A 3,799-nucleotide genomic window follows, 5' to 3' on the forward strand; every position below is an offset into this window, starting at 1 on the left:
AAGCAAAGCAAGGGTATTGCATTATATTCCTAAATATTAAATTTGTTATTGTTTCTTCTATGATTATGATTTTCATTTGCATGATTGCCTAAATGGGTGTATAATGAAATTATGATGTATCTAGCACTAGACAAGCTCCTAGGGAAGATAGTGAAGTAATTTTGCAGTAAGTTATTCCCCAACATTTTTTATTTGATTTGATCTATAAGCAGTAATAGCGATTCATTGTTTATTTGTTTGTGTTCTAATAATGAAACAGCCGTCCATAGAAGATAGAATGGGAAACAAAACATATGTGGTGTTATGGTGATGTTTTATTCTGATTGGAAGCGGGTTTGTAAGTGGTAAGAGTAGTGATTCATTGTGCCTTTTGGCCATTATTCTCAAGCAACAGACCAAGAATGATAATTTTTTCCTACACCTAGGTAAAATATGTGCATAGTGTTAGCATCTACTTTCCTTCCCAATTATATATCAAGTATGAAGTATGTGAATTTGTTGATACTAAAATTTCTACTTTTGGATTACATTATTATGAAGTATGAAGTATGAAGGCTACAAAAAATGTTTCTGAAGTACACACGATTCCCTGGTATTTAATGTCTTGTTTTACATTATTATTTTATTTAAAATATATATTCCCTAGTAAGGGGAAGGGTAGTATGCTGAACTGGTATTTTGGCCAAAGTTTGCCTACAAACTAGCACTGGTGGTGATTCTTCTCACGTCAGAAGTTGTACAATTTGAAGGTGAGCACAGCTTATGTGGCATAGTAGTTCCGGTCTACCGTGCCATATATTTATATTTTAAATGTGGCCTGTTTGGATAAGAATACAGCTTCAGGAGAAACATATCATGTACGTCATATAGGCTTCGGTACAAAGTTGTATCAACTTTAAGTTAGCAGCTTATTAATGCGAATGTGTTTGGTCTGCAGGTTCGCTTGGTTGCGGATAAGGAGAAAAATAAACCCAGAGGCCCATGTTAAATTTTTTTATTAGGGTAAGGTTCAAAATTGAGCAAAACAGAGGTGCTGCGTGAGACTACTTCTATACCAAAGGTGAGCTTACTATATCTATTCATAAAGCACAGGTTCATATTGATCTTTTAATAATTCAATTTGTTCCTAGATTATATACTCTTTTAGTCTAAATTATTTTTGAGCTGGAAAATGTTTCTGGGGAGTATCTAAATCTTTTACCTTTGTTATTTTTTTGGTTAAGGTTTCCTCGGAGGGATTCTCCTTGACAGAAACTGCACAAGCTAAACTCTGGTCAAAATTTTATTGGCCAGTTTAGCAAAATGATTTTGTTGTGCTTGAAGAACCTCATCTCTAAAGTGCTAAAGGTTTGAGCTATGCATATTCTACACCAGATTCTGAAATCAATTAAAGTTTCAACTACCTATAACTATAAGCTATATTAGTGCATTATGTATCTATATATGTAATTCTGTAGGTTTATCGCAATAACCATGTAAGTGATGTCGCCTTTGTTAGTATGTAGGCCTAGACTACGACCATTACATGCATGCAGAGAAAGAAATATGATGACATAAACAATATAAGACATGCTGAATGATGATTGTGAAAGACTGTTTGCAGGTTGAGGTTTGTGAACTACTGCAAGCTTTCTATATGAAGGGGTCTTTTATCTTTTGATACATGATGTGTAAGGGGGGATGGTGACTAATTATTGGGTTATGATTTGACCATATATTATAGCAGTAACTTAGCTCTGCCATGTTTGCAGTCTCTTTGTTTTTAACTAGCTTTGGTGTGAAGGGAGAGCTAGAGGTAGACAAAAATGTTTCTCTGATCACATTATAGATATATATTGCACAGCCACTAGTTCGTACAATATCAAATACATGCAAAGCCTTCTGTTCAATGACCTCCATCAGCTGCTCATCTGTCTTCCCTTGAAATCCATCTAGCTACATAGATAGCTAGACTTCCTACTATTGCATATTTTCATTTTTTCATAATGCATGCCTTTTTGTCCAGATGCCCTGCACAAGGAATGGTACCAGACCAGTTGCTTATTAGTACAATTTGGGTCTTATGAAACTACCTTTTTGTTAATACTAACTCAAACTAATAACAGTTGTTTCTTGCATGAAAATGTGGCATGTAAAAAATAAGTTAAAATTGGTTTGAAGAAAAGAAATGCAACAGGGAGTGTAAACTGGAATACAAAGGTTTCTTATGATCTTGACAACTGGAATCATGTTGATCGCTTCCATTTCAATGATCAGGTAATACGGTTTTGTTGATGTTTGTGCTATTACTAATTGTTATATGTCAGCGATAGTCAATTAAGACGTGTTATATGTCAGGGATTAGTCAATTAAGACAACTGGAATCATGTCTTGAATGCAGGTGGCAGCAAAGATGTGGAGATTCTTCTGTATACCGTGGTTATAAAAACTGACTTGATACCTTTTGGAATTGGAATAGTAGGTGCAGTGTCTATTTCATACACCCCACACCTTAGTTCTATTCACGTTTCTGTGTGCCTGTAAATTTAAATTATATTTAACTGAAAATAACCAATGTTTTTTTAACTATTTTGAATAAGCATCAACAGCTTTTTAGTCCTTTTTATGTGCAATTGGTATATATATTAAATTATATTTTTTGATTAACTGTAGTGTTCCTCCACTGAAAATGGCACCCAGACCGAGAATGATACATCGAACATGACAGTGAGTCTGCAAATGTTATATATGTGATTGCATATTATGTGGAACATTTCTGTAAAATAACCATATTGGTGTCTCGATACCATGGCGATATGGTGTGTCAATATAATTTAAATGGAACTTGATCGGATATATTCATAGTGAATGAGGAAATTGGACTGTTATAGTGTTACTGAGAAACAAGAAAAATGGTACACCCTTGCTGCTAACTGTTTTATTTAAAGCTATCTCAAACAGAATTAGCCCTAGTAATATGAACCTTGTCGGTAATAATTACGAGTTATTCAGGATATGGTTGTTAATGCAATTTTAATGTATATATATCCCTTTGTTTCCATTTTAAAATATCTCTTGCTAGTCTGTACTTGAATTCATATTTTTTTTATGTTGTTGCAGAATAAGAAGATAAACCGTGATGATTTTGTGAAAAGACTGAGGATTATTGTTGGAGATGCATTACTGAGGTTAGCAATTCTAAAGTATTTAAGCATATTCGCTGGAGATGCATTGCTGGAGATCCATTGCTGGCTTTCAGATTTGGCAATGTTTAAAGTGAGTTCTAAGAGACACATAGGGCATGTATATCCTACCGGCCACTGTACGGTTACGGCGCTTGTTTACTTATTTATTTTAGCGTGAAAGCTAATTTTTTTAGGGTATCCATTTGAGTAATAAAATATTCAATGTAAAATGCTCTTTATTTTGATGATGATAATAGACAGACTATGTATTTAAGCATGCATTCAAATCCTATTATTTCCTTAGTCTACCTGATTGCAAGATCCATATATTTGATGTATGCTAGTTACAAAACAATTGGACATCACTTTTAAAGAAGAAAAGTTGATGCCAAAAAAGTTAATGTACATCATTTTAAGGTAAAAAAATTGATGTCAAAGAAATCCCGGTTCAAGTCTAAATGAAACATAGAAATCACTTTGTTTAAGATAAAATTGATGTCTATGTGACAGTATACACATCACTTTTAACCAAAAAATACTGATGTCAAACAACACAATGTACATCAGTTTCAGACAAACAACTGCTGTCAAAGACTAACATATTCAAATCTAAATGAAACATAGACATCACTTTA

The 3,799-nt window shown here is 33.5% G+C and overlaps 2 long non-coding RNA genes across 2 annotated transcripts; both read left to right on the forward strand.

Moving 5' to 3' along the window:
• The first annotated feature begins 410 nt into the window (after positions 1-410).
• On the forward strand, positions 411-1,368 carry LOC141706299 (uncharacterized). Its single transcript, XR_012568755.1, has 3 exons — positions 411-857; positions 938-1,060; positions 1,224-1,368. It is a non-coding gene; the product is annotated as an uncharacterized LOC141706299 (long non-coding RNA).
• A 797-nt stretch (positions 1,369-2,165) lies between these two features.
• LOC141706300 (uncharacterized) lies at positions 2,166-3,294 on the forward strand. The gene is made up of 3 exons (XR_012568756.1): positions 2,166-2,256; positions 2,381-2,461; positions 3,100-3,294. It is a non-coding gene; the product is annotated as an uncharacterized LOC141706300 (long non-coding RNA).
• Positions 3,295-3,799: the final 505 nt, after the last annotated feature.

The sequence above is a fragment of the Apium graveolens genome, chromosome 2, assembly GCF_009905375.1.
Source record: "Apium graveolens cultivar Ventura chromosome 2, ASM990537v1, whole genome shotgun sequence".
In the NCBI taxonomy this organism is placed as follows: Eukaryota; Viridiplantae; Streptophyta; class Magnoliopsida; order Apiales; family Apiaceae; genus Apium; species Apium graveolens.